The 20,455-nt window shown below is 42.4% G+C and overlaps 5 non-coding genes across 5 annotated transcripts; 1 reads left to right on the top strand and 4 right to left on the bottom strand.

Moving 5' to 3' along the window:
- Positions 1 to 279: 279 nt before the first annotated feature.
- LOC140320610 (U2 spliceosomal RNA) lies at positions 280 to 463 on the bottom strand. Its single transcript, XR_011918442.1, has one exon. It is a non-coding gene; the product is annotated as a U2 spliceosomal RNA (small nuclear RNA).
- A 316-nt stretch (positions 464 to 779) lies between these two features.
- Positions 780 to 893, bottom strand: LOC140265790 (U5 spliceosomal RNA). The gene has a single exon (XR_011906482.1). It is a non-coding gene; the product is annotated as a U5 spliceosomal RNA (small nuclear RNA).
- Positions 894 to 13,650: 12,757 nt separating this feature from the next.
- Positions 13,651 to 13,764, top strand: LOC140265928 (U5 spliceosomal RNA). Its single transcript, XR_011906609.1, has one exon. It is a non-coding gene; the product is annotated as a U5 spliceosomal RNA (small nuclear RNA).
- Positions 13,765 to 17,008: 3,244 nt separating this feature from the next.
- LOC140320576 (U2 spliceosomal RNA) lies at positions 17,009 to 17,192 on the bottom strand. Its single transcript, XR_011918411.1, has one exon. It is a non-coding gene; the product is annotated as a U2 spliceosomal RNA (small nuclear RNA).
- A 308-nt stretch (positions 17,193 to 17,500) lies between these two features.
- Positions 17,501 to 17,614, bottom strand: LOC140265902 (U5 spliceosomal RNA). Its single transcript, XR_011906585.1, has one exon. It is a non-coding gene; the product is annotated as a U5 spliceosomal RNA (small nuclear RNA).
- Positions 17,615 to 20,455: the final 2,841 nt, after the last annotated feature.

The following is a 20,455-nucleotide window of genomic DNA, read 5'->3' as shown; positions in this document are numbered from 1 at the left end:
AGAAGACAGTTCTGCCGAAAGCCAGGGACTAGACCTGTTCTAAGTTCTGTACTTTTTAAAAGGGAGCCAACACAGGACAGGAGGGCCTGATGTCCACCAGGCTCGGGGCCTGCAGCGACCATATTCTGGGAGCTACTGTACCCCCAGAAGGTACCCATCCCGCCCCACCCCACTCAACCCGCATTCACTCTCTTTTCTCAGCAGACTAAAAGAAAGTTTCATCTTGGGCTCCCTGAAACTTGCATCCTGCACCGCTGTTTGCTTTTTCACAAGAGTAGAGAAGAGCGCACCATTCCCAGCGGCACTGCAGTACGGGGTCAATGCTTGGAGTGAACGGAGCAAGCTACTTTTTCAACTCCTATTGCTAAAAATCCATTTAATATGTAGTCCGCGTATAGAGGACATATTAAACTGATAAGAACAGATACTACACTTGATCTTAGCCAAAAGGCAGAGAAGCGACAACTGTCCACTGGTTCACGTCCGAGGGCCCTTCCTGGCACAATGCGCACTTGTCCGCTAACACCCCTGTTCTTTTTATGGCCATAGGTGGCCAGAGTGTCACTTTGCACCTCCGCCCACCTGCTGCACTGAGCACTCTTCAGCCCTTTTAAATGGTATAACTTTGCACTCCCGCACGCTCCAGCAAGCACCATTCAAGCAACAACTTTGCACTCCAGCTTCGAACATCGGCACAGTCGCAACAAGTAAGGCGACTCTACTCAGAGAAGTCACTCTGCACAGTAACAAGATTTCTTTTGCACAGACAGAAAGGGCTTCACCCGCAAAGGTAAAGCCTGCCAAAAATAGAAACAACTCATTAGTGCTGCTCTCCACAGAAGTCTTTAGTAAAAGGCGAAAGACTTGTACGTTATGAAGAGAAACCAGAGTACGATTATCCGTCACTGCGGGAGCAGGGCATCAGGCTAGTTGGCATAGCCACCTTCCCCATGGTGAGCTTTGCTTGGTTGAGACGCTTGCATCCCCCCCCCCCCCCCCACCCCCCCCCCCCCCCCCCTTGCTCCTCGGCTGACCAAGTAGGAACAATCGGGCCCTATTCGATGGCTGCCTTGTCTTTTACTCTGTGCAAAAGACAAGGCAGCAACAAAAACACCACGGGAAAACCGTATTGAGGCTTTGTTCTGACCGCTCATTCGGTGTCGCGTTTCTTTCAAGCAATTCTCCCGGTTAGCCCGCACTCGGCTCGCTCCCAGAGCCGTGTTAAAGTCTACTTCGCATTCACTCTCTTTTCTCAGCAGACTCTTGGGATTTTATCAATAAAATGAATTCCTTCACTCAAACTATGTTAAAACTGCTTTGTCCTTCATATTTACCATGTCTTGAAAGATTTAAACAAAAAAAACAACGTTGTACTTTGCAGTAAAAGAAATAGCAAATCTAAAGTTTCAGGAATCCGAGAATAAGCTTACTTTCATGAGTTCTTCACGATTTTGGATTTTGCTATATAATGAATTCCTTCACTCAAACTAAATTAAAACTGCTAAACCGCTAATCTGTTACATGTAAGGCAGATGTCAAATTCACCGAATTAGGATTATTCGGTATTCGGCCAATCGAGCTGTAGCAGCTTCAGTAAAAGAGTATAAGTTGAAGAGTTTGTGAATAAAGGTGTGGCGCACACATAGTGAGCTGTAGGAAAATAGGCAGGGAGCAATGCCGGCTGGGGTATATGTTCTTGTATGTTGTCTGACTGTTTGATTTGAATGTGTTGTGTAAGTGTCCTGTTGAATGTTACATGTTTGGGCTTTGACACGCTTCACTGTGGTTGTTAACTGTGTGGTGTGTCCTGAAATGTTATATGTTTGGGCTGTGTGACATGCTTAATGCTTGTCAGTAGCTACCCACTTATTCATATATAGCAACTGACAACGTAAGAAGTCCGGACATACTTTGATAGAGTAGTTGTAGAAGTATCCTTATTGATAATAGATAAACTAATTCATAGTGATAGAACAGTAGATGAACAGGTGCCTGCACATGTCTCACGAAAATAAAATGGATGTATGATTGCTGACGGCAGAGCAATACTGCCAAACTTATGAGTTCTTGTGGCAAACTTGATTCAGTGTCTTGACGTGTATACGCTGTTTCGCTGACTTGATTGTCACAAGAAACAAAGTGTGTTTGATAAGATCCGACCATTTTATTACGGGAGGATCAGTATGTATGGATTCTGATGTGACAAACCCATTCGTATCTTAAGCACAATCTAATACGTGAGACAACGCCCTGGCACACGATAAAAAAAAAAAGAGAGAGCGGTTTTGTGTCCCCACAGTCCATAATGTAGAAAAGAGAGAAAAAAGCCTTTCTGATTTGGTGTGTGTGCTCACAGTGCAGAGTGTAGAGAAAAGAAAGCCGTTTTGGTGTCACGGGTGTTGTGACTTACACACACACATTTCTGAATTGAGAAAGGAAATTATTTTAGAGGAAGCACTAGAGTTTAGATCCCACATTTGTTGATAGGCATTCATTTATTTCTTCACTTCTGATGAAGTTTCAACAATAAACAACAAACTTTGTATTATGAGAAAGAACCAGACTCATTCTTCAGGAATCCGAAAATAAGCTCTATTTTACGAGTTATGCACGAATTCGGATTCTCCTATAAAACGAATTCCTTAACTCTAACCAAGTTAAGACTGCTTTGTCCTTCATATTTATTCATGTCTAATCAAGTTTCAACGATAAACAACGTTGTACTTTGTAGAATGAGAAAGAACTTCTTCAGCAATAAGCATCTCTCGACATATGACGAAATACAGATTTTGCTATAAAATTAATTCCTTCTATCAGCCTGACTTAAAACTGTTTGTCCTCCTTATTTATCCACTTCAAATCAAGTTTCAACAATTAAAAAAATGTTGTAGTTTGAGAAAGAACAACTTAATCTTAAGCAATCAGTAGGGTAAGAAAGGGTAAGAAAAGGTGCAAATGCCAACCATACATCACTAAAAGGTGGAGCGGAAGTATTCGGCTGCAAGTAGGTGCGAATGCCTGACAATGTATGATCAAAAGAGGGAGCGGAGGTTTTCGGCTGCAAGGTCTGAATGTCCAACCATAATTTGTGAAAACCGGGGAAGAAAAGGCTCGAAAGCCCGACTATACACCATCAAAAGCGGGAGCGGAGGTGTTCGGCTGCAAGTAGGTGTGAATGTTCGACCATAATTTGTAAAAAGCGGGTAAGAAAAGGTTCGAATGCCCGACTATATATTAACCAAAGCAGGAGGAGAGGTCTTCGGATAAGAGTGGGTGAGAATTTACAACCATAATCTATAAAATGCGGTGAAAAAAAAGGTGTGAATACCCCATAGAACACTAAAAGGTAGAGCGGAAGTGTTCCGCTACTAAAAGGTGTGAAAGTCCGACCATGGTTTGTAAAAAGCGGGTAAGAAAAGGTGCGAATGCCCGAAAATGTATGATCAAAAGAGGGAGCGGAGGTTTTCGGCTGAAACAAGGTCTGAATGTCCATCCATATTTTGTAAAAATCTGGGAAGAAAAGGCTCGAAAGCCCGACTATACACCATCAACAGCTGGAGCGGAGGTGTTCAGCTGCAAGAAGGTCTGAATGTCCATCAATAATTGCTAGAAAACATGGAAGAGAATTTTCGAATATCAAACCGCACATGATCATAAGCGGGAGAGGAGGTGTTAAAATGCAAAAAGGTGTGAATGTCCACCCATAATTACTGCAAAATGGGTAAGAAAAGGTACGAATGCGCAACCATACATCATCAAAAGCAGGAGTGGATGTGTTCGGCTACAAGAAGGTTTTAATGTACGACCACAGTTTGTAAAAAGCGGGTAAGAAAAGGTTCGAATGCCCGAACATACACCATCAAAAGAGGGAGCGGAGGTGTTTCCACTGTAAGAAGGTGTGAATGTCTGACCATAGTTGGTAAAAAGCGGGTAAGAAAAGGTGAAAATACCCGACTGTACACAATCAATAGCGGGAGCGGAGTTGTTCGGCTACTAAAAGGTGTGAAAGTCCGACCCTGGTTTGTAAAAAGCGGGTAAGAGAAGGTGCGAATGCCCGACAATGTATGATCAAAAGAGGGAGCGGAGGTTTTCGGCTGCAAGAAGGTCTGAATGTCCAACAATAATTTTGTAAAAACCGGGGAAGAAAAGGCTCGAAAGCCCGACTATACATCATCAAAAGCGGGAGCGGAGGTGTTCAGCTGCAAGAAGGTCTGAATGTCCATCAATAATTGCTAGAAAACATGAAAGAAAATTTTCGAATATCAAACCACACATCATCATAAGCGGGAGAGGAGGTGTTCAGCTGCAAGAAGGTGTGAATGTCCGACCATAGTTTGTAAAAAATGGGTAAGAAAAGGTGCGAATGCTCAACCATACATCATCAAAAGCAGGAGTGGATGTGTTCGGCTAAAAGAAGGTTTGAATGTCCGACCATAGTTCGTAAAATGCGGGTAAGAAAAGGTTCGAATGCCCGAACATACACCATCAAAAGAGGGAGCGGAGGTGTTCCGCTGTAAGACGGTGTGAATGTCCAACAATAGTTGGTAAAAAGCGGGTAAGAAAAGGTTAAAATACCCGACTGTACACAATCAATAGCGGGAGCGGAGTTGTTCGGCTACAAGAAGGTGTGAAAGTCCGACCATGGTTTGTAAAAAGCGGGTAAGAAAAGGTGCGAATGTCCGACAATGTATGATCAAAAGAGAGAGCGGAGGTTTTCGGATACACGAAGGTTTGAATGTCCTACCATAGTTTGTAAATAGCGGGTAAGAAAAGGTTCGAATGCCCGACTATACACCATAAAAAGCGGGAGCGGAGGTCTTCCGCTGTAAGATGGTGTGAATGTCCAACCATAGTTGGTAAAAAGCGGGTAAGAAAAGGTTAAAATACCCGACTGTACACAATCAATAGCGGGAGCGGAGTTGTTCGGCTACAAGAAGGTGTGAAAGTCCGACCATGGTTTGTAAAAAGCAGTTAAGAAAAGGTTCGAATATCCAACCAAACATAATCAAAAGCGGGAGCAGAGCTGTTTGACGGCAAGTAGGTGTGAATGTCCAGCCATAATTACTCACAAACGGGGGAAGAAAAGGTAGTATTGCCAGACCATACATGATCAAAACAGGGAGCGGAGGTTCAGCTGCAAGGTGTGAATGTCTGACTATAGTTTGTAAAAAGTGGGTAAGACAAGGTGCGAATGCCCAACAATGTATGATCAAAAGAGAGAGCGGAGGTGTTCGGCTGCAAGGTCTGAATGTCCAACCATAATTTGTAAAAACCGGGTAAGAAAAGGCTCGAAAGCCCGACTATACATCATCAAAAGCGGGAACGGAGGTGTTCAGCTGCAAGAAGGTGTGAATGTTCGACTAAAGTTTGTAAAAAGCTGGTAAGACAAGGACTGATGTCCCGACATTGTATGATCAAAAGCGGGAGCGGAGGTATCCAGCTGTGAGTAGGTGTGAATGTCCGACCATAATTGCTGAAAAATGTGTTAGAAAAGGTAAGAATACTGGACCATACATCATCAAAAGCGGGAGAGGTGGTGTTCGGCTGCAAGAAGGTGTGAAAGTCCGACAATGGTTTGTAAAAAGCGGGTAAAAAAAGGTTCGAATGCCCGAATATACATCATCAAAAGCGGAAGCGGAGGTGTTCGGATGCAATAAAGGTGTGAACGTCCGACCAAAGTTTTTAAAAAGCAGTGAAAAGCGAGAAAAAGCATTTCGTGAGTTCTGCATGATTTGGGATTTTGCTTATAAAATGCATTACTTCAATCAAACTATGTTAAAACTGATTTGTCCTTCATATTTACTATGTCTAGAAATATTTAAACAAAAAAACAACGTTGTACTTTGCAGTAAAAGAAAGAGCAAATCTAAAGTTTCAGGAATCCGAGTATAAGCCTGCTTTCATGAGTTCTGCACGATTTCGGATTTTGCTATAAAATGAATTGCTTTGCTCAAACCAAGTTAAAACTGCTTTGTCCTTCCATATTCATCAATGTCTAGATCGACTTCAACAAAGAAAAACATTGGACTTTGCAGTAGAAGAAGTTGAAATCCATCTACACATTGATAAATATGAAGGACAAAGCAGTTCCCACTTGCCCATAAGAAAATAAGCTTATTCTCGGATTCCTGATCCTTCAGTGTTGCTCTTTCTTCTACTGCAAAATACAATGTTGTTCTTTGTTGAAGTCGATCTAGACATTGATAAATATGAAGGAAAAAGCAGTTTTAACTTGGTTTGAGTGAATGAATTCATTTTATACATAAAATCCGAAATCGTGCAGAACTCATGAAAATAAGCTTATTCTCGGATTCCTAAAACTTTTGATTGGCTCTTTCTTTTACTGCAAAGTACAACGTTGTTTTTTTGTTTAAATATATCGAGACATTGATAAATATGAAGGTAAAAGCCGTTTTAACATAGTTTGAGTGAAGGAATTGATTTTATAGATAAAATCCCAAATCATGCAGAACTCCTCAAAAGGGGCGTATGGCTTAATCACAAGTGTGGTTCTTTCTCATTCAGGGTAGTATGAGGAAGTTTATGCTTGAAATATATGTAGAAATGGGTACATATGAAGGACAAAGCAGTGTTAACTTAGTTTGAGTGAAGGAATTCATTTTATACATAAAATCCCAAATCATGCAGAACGTATGAAAAGAAGCTTATTCTCGGATTCCTGATCCTTCAGTTTTGCTCTTTCTTCTACTGCAAAATACAATGTTGTTCTTTGTTGAAGTCGATCTAGACATTGATAAATATGAAGGAAAAAGCAGTTTTAACTTGGTTTGAGTGAATGAATTCATTTTATACATAAAATCCGAAATCGTGCAGAACTCATGAAAATAAGCTTATTCTCGGATTCCTAAAACTTTTGATTGGCTCTTTCTTTTATTGCAAAGTACAACGTTGTTTTTTTTGTTTAAATCTATCGAGACATTGATAAATATGAAGGTAAAAGCCGTTTTAACATAGTTTGAGTGAAGGAATTAATTTTATGGATAAAATCCCAAATCATGCAGAACTCCTCAAAAGGGAGGTATGGCTTAATCACAAGTGTGGCTCTTTCTCATTCAGGGTAATATGAGGAAGTTTATGCTTGAAATATATGTAGAAATGGGTACACATGAAGGACAAAGCAGTGTTAACTTAGTTTGCGTGAAGAAATTCATTTTATACATAAAATCCGAAATCGTGCAGAACTCATGAAAATAAGCTTATTCTCGGATTCCTAAAACTTTTGATTTGCACTTTCTTTTACTGCAAAGTACAACGTTGTTTTTTGTTGAAATCTATCTAGACATTGATAAATACCAGCCGAAACTCTGCTGCCGCTTTTGATAATTTATGGTTGGGCATTCTTACCTTTTCTTACCCACTTTTTACAAATTATGATCTTACATTCACACCTACTTGCAGTCGAACACCTTCTCATCCACTTATGATCATGTGCGGTTGGGCTTTCGCACCTTTTCTTACCCATTTTTCAGTAATTATGGGTGGACATTCAGACCTTCTTGCACCTGAACACCTCTGCTCCCGCTTTTGATGGTGTATAGTCGGGCTTTCGAGCCTTTTCTTCCCCGATTTTTACAAATTATGGTTGGACATTCAGACCTTGCAGCCGAAAACCTCCGCTCCCTCTTTTGATCATACATTGTCGGGCATTCGCCCCTTGTCTTACACGGTTTTTACAAACTTTAGTCAGACATTCACACCTTGCAGCTGAACCACCTCCATTCCCTGTTTTGATCATGTGTGGTCTGGAAATACTACCTTTTCTTCCCCCGTTTGTGAGTAATTATGGCTGGACATTCACACCTACTTGCAGCCGAAAAACCACCTCTCCCGCTTTTGATGATGTATTGTCCGGCATTCCAGTCTTTTCTATCACATTTTTCAGCAATTATGATCTGACATTCACACCTACTTGCAGTCGAACAGCTCTGCTCCCGCTTTTGATTATGTTCGGTTGGATATTCAAACCTTTTCTTAACTGCTTTTTACAAACTTTGGTCGGACGTTCACACCTTCTTGCAGCCGAACACCCCCGCTTCCGCTTTTGATGGTATATATTCGGGTATTCGAACATTCTCTTACCCGCTTTTTACAAACCATGGTTGGACTTTCATACCTTCTTGTAGCTGAACAACTCCACTCCTGCTTTTGAAGATTTATGGTTGGACATTCGCATCTTTTCCTACCCATTTTTCAGTAATTATGGGTGGATATTCACATCTTCTTGCAGCTGAACACCTTCTCTCCCGCTAATGATCATGTAAGGTTTGATATTCGAAAATTTTCTTTCATGTTTTAAAGCAATTATTAATGGACATTCACACCTACTTGCAGCCGAACACCACCTCTCCCGCTTTTGATGATGTATGGACCGGCATTCTTACCTTTTCTAACACATTTTTCAGCAATTATGGTTGGAGAATCACACCTACTCACAGCCGAACAACTCCGCTACCGCATTTGATGGTGTATAGTCGGGCATTCTCACCCTTTCTCATCAGCTTTTTGCAAATTATTCTCTGACATTCACACCTACTTGCAGTCGAACAGCTCTGCTCCCGCTTTTGATTATGTTTGGTTAGATATTCGAACCTTTTCTTAACTGCTTTTTTACAAACTTTGGTCGGACGTTCACACCTTCTTGCAGCCGAACACCTACGCTTCCGGTTTTGATAGTGTATATTCGGGCATACGAACCTTTTCTTACCCGCTTTTTACAAACCATGGGTGGACTTTCACACCTTCTCTTAGCTGAACAACTCCGCTCCCTCTTTTGATTGTGTACAGTCGGGTATTTTAACCTTTTCTTACCCGCTTTTTACCAACTATGATCGGACATTCACACCGTCTTACAGCGGAACACCTCAACTCCCTCTTTTGATGGTGTATGTTCGGGCATTTGAACCTTTTCTTACCAGCTTTTTACAAACCAGGGTCGGACTTTCACACCTTTTAGTAGCCGAACAACTCCGCTCCCGCTATTGATTGTGTACAGTCGGGTATTTTAACCTTTTCTTACCCGCTTTTTACCAACTATGGTCGGACATTCACACTGTCTTACAGCGGAACACCTCCTCTCCCGCTTATGATCATGTATGGTTTGATATTCGAAAATTTACTTTCTTGTTTTAAAGCAATTATTGATGGACATTCAAACCTTCTTTTTGATGGTGTATATTCGGGCTTTCGAGCCTTTTCTTCCCGGTTTTTACAAACCATGGTCGGACTTTCACACCTTCTTGTAGCCGAACAACTCCGCTCCCGCTATTGATAGTGTACAGTCGGGTATTTTAACCTTTTCTTACCCGCTTTTTAACAACTATGGTCGGACATTCACACCGTCTTACAGCGGAACACCTCTGCTCCCGTTTTTGATGGTGTATAGTCGGGCATTCGAACCTTTTCTTACCCGCTTTTTACAAACTATGGTGGGACATTCAAACCTTCTTGTATCCGAAAACCTCCGCTCTCTCTTTTGATCATACATTGTCGGACATTCGCACCTTTTCTTACCCGCTTTTTACAAACCATGGTCGGACTTTCACACCTTCTTGTAGCCGAACACATCCGCTCCCGCTATTGATTGTGTACAGTCGGGTATTTTAACCTTTTCTTACCCGCTTTTTACCAACTATGGTTGGACATTCACACCTTCTTACAGCAGAACACCTCCGTTCCCTGTTTTGATTATGTATGGTTTGACATTCGCACCTTCTCTCACCCGCCTTTTACTATGGTCGGCCATTCACAGCTTCCTCTCCACCATACTTGTATGGTGGGATATTCACACCCACTTGCATCCGAAGACCTCCGCCCCCACTTTTGTTGATATTTAGTCGGTCATTCGCACCTTACCCGCTTTTGGCAAACTATGGCCTTCTTGCAGCCAAACACCTCTGATCTCGCTTTTGATGATGTAAGGTTGGGCATTCAGACCTTGCTTCACCTGCTTTTCACCAAATATAGTCGGACATTCACACCCACTTGCATCCGAAGACCTCCGCCCCAAATTTTGTTGATATTTAGTCGGACATTCGCACCTTACCCGCTTTTGGGAAACTATGGCCTTCTTGCAGCCAAACACCTCTGATCTCGCTTTTGATGATGTAAGGTTGGGCATTCAGACCTTGCTTCACCTGCTTTTCACCAAATATAGTCGGACATTCACACCTTCTTGCAGCCGAACACTTCCGCTCCAGCTTTTAGTGTTGTATCACACCTTTTTTTTCACCGCATTTTATACATTATGGTTGGAAATTTTCAACCACTATCATCCGAAGACCTCTCCTCCCGCTTTTATTAATATATTTGAACTTTAGTCGGACATTCAAACCTTCTTGCAGCTGAACCACCTCCGCTCCATGTTTTGATCATATATGGTCTGGCAATACTACCTTTTCTTACCCGTTTGTGAGTAATTATGGCTGGACATTCACACCTACTTGCAGCCGAACACAACCTCTCTCGATTTTGATGATGTATGGACCGGCATTCTTACCTTTTCTAACACATTTTTCAGCAATTATGGTCGGAGATTCACACCTACTCACAGCCGAACAACTCCGCTCCCGCATTTGATGGTGTATAGTCGGGCATTCTCACCCTTTCTCATCAGCTTTTTGCAAATTATGATCTGACATTCACACCTACTTACAGTCGAACAGCTCTGCTCCCGCTTTTGATTATGTATGGTTGGATATTCGAACCTTTTCTTAACTGCTTTTTACAAACTTTGGTTGGACGTTCACACCTTCTTGTAGCTGAACACATGCACTCCTGCTTTTGATGATGTATGGTTGGGCATTCGCACCTTTTTTTTACCCATTTTTCAGGTATTATGGGTAGACATTCACACCTTCTTGCAGCTGAACACCTCCTCTCCCACTTATGATCATGTGTGGTTTGATTTTCGAAAATTTTCTTTCATGTTTTCTAGCAATTATTGATGGACATTTAGACCTTCTTGCAGCTGAACACCACCTCTCCCGATTTTGATTATGTATGGACCGGCATTTTTACCTTTTCTAAGACATTTTTCAGCAATTATGGTTGGAGATTCACACCTACTCACAGCCGAACAACTCCGCTACCGCATTTGATGGTGTATAGTCGGGCATTCTCACCCTTTCTCATCAGCTTTTTGCAAATTATGATCTGACATTCACACCTACTTCCAGTCGAACAGCTCTGCTCCCGCTTTTGATTATGTTTGGTTAGATATTCGAACCTTTTCTTAACTGCTTTTTACAAACTTTGGTCGGACGTTCACAATATCTTGCAGCCGAACACCTCCGCTTCCGCTTTTGATGGTGTATATTCGGGCATACGAACCTTTTCTTACCCGCTTTTTACAAACCAAGGTCGGACTTTCACACCTTCTCTTAGCTGAACAACTCCGCTCCCTCTTTTGATTGTGTACAGTCGGGTAATTTAACCTTTTCTTACCCGCTTTTTACCATCTATGGTCGGACATTCACACCGTCTTACAGCGGAACACCTCCGCTCCCTCTTTTGATGATGTATGGTTAGGCATTCGCACCTTTTCTTACCCATTTTTCAGTAATTATGGGTAGACATTCACACCTTCTTGCAGCTGAACACCTCCTCTCCCGCTTATGATCATGTGCAGTTTGATATTCGAAAATTTTCTTTCATGTTTTCTAGCAATTATTGATGGACATTCAGACCGTCTTGCAGCTGAACACCTCCGCTCCCACTTTTGATGGTGTATAGTCGGGCTTTCGAGCCTTTTCTTCCCCGGTTTTTACAAATTATGGTTGGACATTCAGACCTTCTTGCAGCCGAAAACCTCCACTCCCTCTTTTGATCATACATTGTCGGGCATTCGCACCTTTTCTTACCCGCTTTTTACAAACCATGGTCGGACTTTCACACCTTTTAGTAGCCGAACAACTCCGCTCCCGCTATTGATTGTGTACAGTCGGGTATTTTAACCTTTTCTTACCCGCTTTTTACCAACTATGGTTGGACATTCACACCTTCTTACAGCAGAACACCTCCGCTCCCTGTTTTGATTATGTATGGTTTGACATTCGCACCTTCTCTCACCCGCCTTTTACTATGGTCGGCCATTCACAGCTTCCTCTCCACCATACTTGTATGGTGGGATATTCACACCCACTTGCATCCGAAGACCTCCGCCCCCACTTTTGTTGATATTTAGTCAGTCATTCGCACCTTACCCGCTTTTGGCAAACTATGGCCTTCTTGCAGCCAAACACCTCTGATCTCGCTTTTGATGATGTAAGGTTGGGCATTCAGACCTTGCTTCACCTGCTTTTCACCAAATATAGTCGGACATTCACACCCACTTGCATCCGAAGACCTCCGCCCCCACTTTTGTTGATATTTAGTCGGTCATTCGCACCTTACCCGCTTTTGGCAAACTATGGCCTTCTTGCAGCCAAACACCTCTGATCTCGCTTTTGATGATGTAAGGTTGGGCATTCAGAACTTGCTTCACCTGCTTTTCACCAAATATAGTCGGACATTCACACCTTCTTGCAGCCGAACACTTCCGCTTTTAGTGTTCTATGAGGCATTCACATATTTTTTTTCACCGTATTTTATAGATTATGGTTGGAAATTCTCACCCACTCTCATCCGAAGACCTCTCCTCCCGCTTTTGTTAATATATAGTCGGGCATTCGAACCTTTTCTTACCCGCTTTTTACAAATTATGGTCGAACATTCACACCTACTTGCAGCTGAATACTTCCGCTCCACCTTTTAGTGATGTATGGTTGGCATTTGCACCTCTTTTTATACTGATTGCTGAAGATTAAGTTGTTCTTTCTCAAACTACAATTTTTTTTAATTGTTGAAACTTGATTTGAAGTGGATAAATAAGGAGGACAAACAGTTTTAAGTCAGGCTGATAGAAGGAATTAATTTTATAGCAAAATCTGTATTTCGTCATATGTCGAGAGATGCTTATTGCTGAAGAAGTTCTTTCTCATTCTACAAAGTACAACGTTGTTTATCGTTGAAACTTGATTAGACATGAATAAATATGAAGGACAAAGCAGTCTTAACTTGGTTGGAGTTAATGAATTCGTTTTATAGGAGAATCCGAATTCGTGCATAACTCATAAAATAGAGCTTATTTTCGGATTCCTGAAGAATGAGTCTGGTTCTTTCTCATAATACAAAGTTTGTTGTTTATTGTTGAAACTTCATCAGAAGTGAAGAAATAAATGAATGCCTATCAACAAATGTGGGATCTAAACTCTAGTGCTTCCTCTAAAATAATTTCCTTTCTCAATTTAGTCTAATGAGAAAAGAGAGTGAATGCGAAGTAGACTTTAACACGGCTATGGGAGCGAGCCGAGTGTGGGCTAACCGGGAGAATTGCTTGAAAGAAACACGACACCGAATGAGCGATCAGAACAAAGCCTCAATACGGGATTCTCGTGGTGTTTTTGTTGCTGCCTTGTCTTTTGCACAGAGTAAAAGACAAGGCAGCCATCGAATAGGGCCCGATTGTTCCTAGTTGGTCAGCCGAGGAGCAAGGGGGGGGGGGAGCAAGCGTCTCAACCAAGCAAAGCTCACCATGGGGAAGGTGGCTATGCCAACTAGCCTGATGCCCTCCTCCCGCAGTGACGGATAATCGTACTCTGGTTTCTCTTCATAACGTACAAGTCTTTCGCCTTTTACTAAAGATTTCTGTGGAGAGCAGCACTAATGAGTTGTTTCTATTTTTGGCAGGCTTTACCTTTGCGGGTGAAGCCCTTTCTGTCTGTGCAAAAGAAATCTTCTTACTGTACAGAGTGACTTCTCTGAGTAGAGTCGACTTACTTGTTGCGACTGTGCCGATGTTCGAAGCTGGAGTGCAAAGTTGTTGCTTGAATGGTGCTTGCTGGAGCGTGCAGGAGTGCAAAGTTATACCATTTAAAAGGGCTGAAGAGTGCTCAGTGCAGCGGGTGGGCGACACTCTGGCCACCTTGAAAACCGAGGTTACATCCACTACCAGGGGCAGCCCAAGTTCTGCCGCAAGTGTGGTGAGCATGGGCACCTGGTTGAGGCTTGTACCAAGGTGTTATGTGGGAAGAGCAGAGAAATTGGGCAAACTTTTGGAGAGTGTCCAAATGGCAGGAAATGTAATCTCTGTGGAGAATTAAATCACCTCTTCAGAGATTGCCCTAAATCTTTTGCCAACAAATTAAAGACGGTAAAGCCACAGTCAAGCCAACAAAGAGAAGGACCAAAGGTGGCATTTGGTGAACAAAGTGAAGAGGTTGACCCAATAAATTCAAACTTCCCGCCAAAAGCTTGGATTGGAAGTGAGGAGCAAAAAGGGGAGGGGCCTGTAGAGGCCTCACCACTCAGTGTTGAAGTCTGTGAGAATTCACAGGCAGAGGGTGGAGCTACGCTAAATGAGGAGGAAGAGCAGACAGGTGAGTCTAGTGAAGATACTCACCTCCCCGAAGGTCAACAGCCGAAGAGGACGGCATCTGAGCCTCTGATTCCCCAGTGGTATCAGAGAAGAGGGGAAGGGTTAGGTCCCTTTCAGACAGTTCTTCAGAGGAAGAACCTAGAGTCTTCCCCTCCGACTCACCAAATGAGGTCTCCTTTTTAACTTCAGCTCTGCAATCAACCCCCAGGGACTCAAAGTTAAATGCAACATTGCGTCAGAGGCCAACACCGAGAGTCCGAAAAGGAAATATAGATCACCCTACTCACTTTTCACCTAAAGAAATGAAGGAAGAGCTAGTTTCCCAAGAAATAACCTGTGTGTAATTTGTTTTGATAACTTAGAAAAACGAAAATGACATACCTACTTTCCTTTATGCTTTTAATGGTTCTCACCTTCTCAACACTAAATGTGAGAAGTGTGAAATCAAAGACAAGAGCCCAGAGTATTTTATCCTTCTTAGACTCCATAAAATCAGATGTGTTTTTAATACAAGAATGTGGACTACCTTTTTTAAAAAACCATAGACAATGGGAGGAAATGTGGCCCCATTTATCGATATGGAGTGGCTCAAATCAAAATAAAAATGATGGTGTGGCCATTCTAATTAAAAATCCGCATGTTCTGGTGAAAGGTAGCACAGTGGTGAGAGACGGACGGGCACTTTTAGCACACTTGAATTTTATGGGGCAAGACTTTAACCTCTTAAATATTTATGGTTTCAATGGAAAAAATGAAAGGTATGACCTTTTAGAAGATATACAGCTTTACATGCTAGGGCAAGTACCTTTAGTTGTAGGAGGGGATTTTAACTGTATCTTGAGCAGGAAAGATAGAAAAAGAGCAGGGGCAGATTTTAAAGTGGATAAGACTTCGATTTTACTTCAGGGCATATGCAGGGATTTTAAGCTTATTGACTGTTTTAAAACCATGCATCCCAGAGAGGAGGGCTTCACCTGGTTTAGTCATGATGGCACCAGAGCCTCTCGCATTGATTATTTCTTTACTAGAGATTGCCCACCCACTGATGTTAGATTAACCCCTGTTTTCTTTTCAGACCACCTTATGCTCTCCTGCACCCTTTCACCCCCTTCTGGTGTGACGGTAGGAAGTGGTCTGTGGAAACTCAACTGTTCCCTGTTGGAGGATGAAATCATAGTCAGTCAGTACAGGGAATGTTATAAAGAGTGGCAGACCCTTCAAGACCTCTACGAAACACATGCACAATGGTGGGAAATGGTGAAGGAAACGACCCAGACTTTTTTTAAACAGCAAGGTAAACGTAAAAAAAGGAAAGAGAATAGATGTATGATGGGACTACATAAACGCTTACAGCGCTACTTTAAACTAAATCAGTGTGGCATAGACTTTAAAGAAGATATCAATGATGTCAAAAAGGAAATGTCAGTTTTAGCAGAAATAAAGAGTAAAGGAATTTTTGTAAGAAGCAGGGAGCAGGAAATTGAGGAAGGTGAAAAAGAAAGAAAGTTATAAATAAAAAGGAGTGTATTCAAAATCTAAAAAGAGAAGATGGGTTTTTAACAAAATCCACACAAGAGATGATTGAAACTGTACATACCTTTTATAGTAACATGTACAAAGAGAAACCAGTGCACTTGGAAACATCGGCAGAAATCTTAAAATTCGTTGACAAAACCGTAAAAGAGAATGCACACTTGACACAGAATTTTACTGCTTTAGAGTTAAAAAAATGCCTAACAGGTTTTAAGAGAAGTCGAGCTCCGGGTTTAGACGGGCTTCCTGCAGAATTCTATCTGACCTATTGGGACCTTTTATCATCAGACATTTTAGATGTTTTTAAAGATTTTGAAAAACTCGACCGACTGCCTGACAGTTTTAGAGTGGGAATAGTGACTCTACTTTCTAAAAAAAATTATAAGACTGACCTAAAGAATTGGAGGCCCATCACACTTTTAAACTTTGACTGTAAACTTTTTAGCAAGGTTTTAGCGACACGGATGTCCTCTGTTTTAGAGGAGGTAATTCACCCAGACCAAGCTTGTGCTATCTCAGGGAGACAACTCACCGACAGCCTCGTACTGATTCGAGACATCATTGATTACGCTAGAGACAGAAACACCCGGCTTGTCATCTTAAATTTAGACTTTGAAAAAGCATTTGATCGGGTCTCGCATCAATATCTCTTTCAGGTGTTGCAGCCATCGAAAAGGGCCCGATTGTTCCTACTTGGTGAGCTTTGCTTGGTTGAGACGCTTGCCCCCCCCCCCTGCTCCTCGGCTGACCAAGTAGAAACAATCTATTCGATGGCTGCCTTGTCTTTTACTCTGTGCAAAAGACAAGGCAGCCACAAACACCACGGGAACACCGTATTGAGGCTTTGTTCTGACCACTCATTCGGTGTTGCGTTTCTTTCAAGCAATTCTCCCGGTTAGCCCGCACTCGGCTCGCTCCCAGAGCCGTGTTAAAGTCCACTTCGCATTCACTCTCTTTTCTCAGCAGATTAAAAGAAAGTTTCATCTTGGGCTCCCTGAAACTTCCATCCTGCACCGCTGTTTGCTTTTTCACAAGAGCAGAGGAGAGCGCACCGTTCCCAGCGGCACTGCAGTACCGGGTCGAGGCTTGGAGTGAACGGAGCAAGCTTCTTTTTCAACTCCTATTCTTAAAAATCCATTTAATATGTTGTCCTCGTATAGAGGACATATTAAACTGATAAGAACAGATACTACACTTGATCTTAGCCAAAAGGCCGAGAAGCGATAACTGTCCACTGTTTCAGGTCCGAGGGCCCTTGCTGGCACAATGCGCACTTGTAGCAGTGTTCTTTTTATGGCCATAGGTGGCCAGAGTGTCACGTTGCACCTCCGCCCACCCGCTGCACTGAGCACTCTTCAGCCCTTTTAAATGGTATAACTTTGCACTCCCGCATGCTCCAGCAAGCACCATTCAAGCAACAACTTTGCACTCCAGCTTCGAACATCGGCACAGTCGCAACAAGTAAGGCGACTCTACTCAGAGAAGTCACTCTGCAAAGTAGCAAGATTTCTTTTGCACAGACAGAAAGGGCTTCACCCGCAAAGGTAAAGCCTGCCAATAATAGAAACAACTCATTAGTGCTGCTCTCCACGGAAGTCTTTAGTAAAAGGCGAAAGACTTGTATGTTATGAAGAGAAACCAGAGTACGATTATCCGTCACTGCGGGAGCAGGGCATCAGGCTAGTTGGTATAGCCACCTTCCCCATGGTGAGCTTTGCTTGGTTTAGACGCTTGCCCCCCCCCCCCCCCCCCCCCCTTGCTCCTCGGCTGACCAAGTAGGAACAATCGGGCCCTATTCGATGGCTGCCTTGTCTTTTACTCTATGCAAAAGACAAGGCAGCAACAAAAACACCACGAGAATCCCGTATTGAGGCTTTGTTCTGACCGCGTTTCTTTCAAGCAATTCTCCCGGTTAGCCGACACTCGGCTCGCTCCCATAGCCGTGTTAAAGTCTACTTCGCATTCACTCTCTTTTCTCTGCAGACTCTTGGGATTTTATCTATAAAATGAATTCCTTCACTCAAACTATGTTAAAACTGCTTTGTCGTTCATATTTACCATGTCTAGAAAGATTTAAACAAAAGAAACAACGTGGTACTTTGCAGTAAAAGAAAGAGCAAATCTAAAGTTTCAGGAATCCGAGAATAAGCTTACTTTCATGAGTGCTTCACGATTTCGGATTTTGCTATAAAATGAATTCCTTCACTCAAACTAAATTAAAACTGCTAAACCGCTAATCTGTTACATTTAAGGCAGATGTCAAATTCACCGAAATAGGATCTAAGGGTATTCGGCCAATCGAGCTGTAGCAGCTTCGGTAAAAGAGTATAAGTTGAAGAGTTTGTGAATAAAGGTGTGCGCACACATAGTGAGCTGTAGGAAAATAGGCAGGGAGCAATGCCGGCTGGGGTATATGTTCTTGTATGTTGTCTGACTGTTTGATTTGAATGTGTTGTGTAAGTGTCCTGTTGAATGTTTGGGCTTTGACACTTCACTGTGGTTGTTAACTGTGTGGTGTGTCCTGAAATGTTATATGTTTGGGCTGTGTGACATGCTTAATGCTTGTCAGTAGCTACCCACTTATTCATATATAGCAACTGACAACATAAGAAGTCTGGACATACTTTGATAGTAGTTGTAGAAGTATCCTTATTGATAATAGATAAACTAATTCATAGTGATAGAACAGTAGATGAACAGGTGCCTGCACGTCTCACGAAAATAAAATGGGTGTATGATTGCTGACGGCAGAGCAATACTGCCAAACTTATGAGTTCTTGTGGCAAACTTGATTCAGTGTCTTGACGTGTATACGCTGTTTCGCTGACTTGATTGTCACAAGAAACAAAGTGTGTTTGATAAGATCCGACCATTTTATTACGGGAGGATCAGTATGTATGGATTCTGATGTGACTGATAAATCCATTCGTATCTTAAGCATAATCTAATACGTGAGACAACGCCCTGGCACACAATCAAAAAAAAAAAGAGAGAGCGGTTTTGTGTGAGAAAAGGTGCGAATGTCAAAACATACATGATCAAAACAGGGAGCGGAGGTGTTTGGCTGCGACAAGGTGTGAATGTCCACCCATAATTAATGAAAAACGGGCAACAAGTAGGTTCGAATGCCCAACCATACATCATCAAAAGCAGGAGTGGATGTGTTCGGCTTCAAGAAGGTATGAATGTCCATCAATAATTGCTATAAAACATGAAAGAAAATTTTCGAATATCAAACCGCACATAATCATAAGCGGGAGAGGAGGTGTTCCGCTGCAAGAAGGTGTGAATATCCACCCATAATTACTGAAAAATGGGTAAGAAAAGGTGCGAATGCCCAACCATACATCATCAAAAGCAGGAGTGGATGTGTTCGGCTACAAGAAGGTTTGAATGTCCGACCATAGTTTGTAAAAAGCGGGTAAGAACAGGTTTGTATGCCCGACTGTACACAATCAAAAGAGGGAGCGGAGTTGTTCAGCTACAAGAAGGTGTGAAAGTCCGACCATGGTTTGTAAAAAGCGGGTAAGAACACGTTCGTATGCCCGAATATACACCATCAAATGCGGGAGAGGAGGTGTTCGGCTGTGAGTAGGTGTGAATCTCCAGCCATAATTACTCACAAATGGGTAAGAAAAGGTAGTATTGCCAGACCATACATGATCAAAACAGGGAGCGAAGGTGGTTAAGCTGCAAGAAGGTGTTAATGTCCGACTAAAGTTTGTAAAAAGCGGGTAAGAAAAGGTGCGAATGCCCGACAATGTTTGATCAAAAGAGGGAGCGGAGGTTTTCGGCTGAAAGAAGGTCTGAATGTCCAACCATAATTTGTAAAAACCGGGGAAGAAAAGGCTCGAAAGCCCGACTATACACCATCAAAAGCTGGAGCGGAGGTGTTCAGCTGCAAGAAGGTCTGAATGTACATCAGTAATTGCTAGAAAACATGAAAGAGAATTTTCAAATATCAAACCGCACATGATAATAAGCGGGAGAGGAGGTGTTCAGCTGCAAGAAGGTGTGAATGTCCACCCATAATTACTGAAAAATGGGTAAGAAAAGGTGCGAATTCCCAACCATACATCATCAAATGCACGAGTGGATGTGTTCGGCTACAAGAAGGTTTGAATGTCCAACCATAGTTTGTAAAAAGCGGGTAAGAAAACGTTCGAATGCCCAAACATACACCATCAAAAGAGGGAGCGGAGGTGTTCCGCTGTAAGAAGGTGTGAATGTCCGACCATAGTTGGTAAAAAGCGGGTAAGAAAAGGTTAAAATACCCGACTGTACACAATCAATAGCGGGAGCGGAGTTGTTCGGCTAAGAGAAGGTGTGAAAGTCCGACCATGGTTTGTAAAAAGCGGGTAAGAAAAGGTTCGTATGCCTGAATATACACTATCAAAACCGGAAGCGTAGGTGTTCGGCTGCAAGAAGGTGTGAACGTCCGACCAAAGTTTGTGAAAAAGCAGTTAAGAAAAGGTTCGAATATCTAAC

This window comes from Leuresthes tenuis, unplaced genomic scaffold (genome assembly GCF_036924035.1).
Source record: "Leuresthes tenuis unplaced genomic scaffold, fLeuTen1.0.hap1 SCAF_12, whole genome shotgun sequence".
NCBI lineage: Eukaryota > Metazoa > Chordata > Actinopteri > Atheriniformes > Atherinopsidae > Leuresthes > Leuresthes tenuis.
The sequence above is the reverse complement of the archived record's forward strand: the minus strand, read 5'-3'. Positions and strand labels throughout refer to the sequence as shown.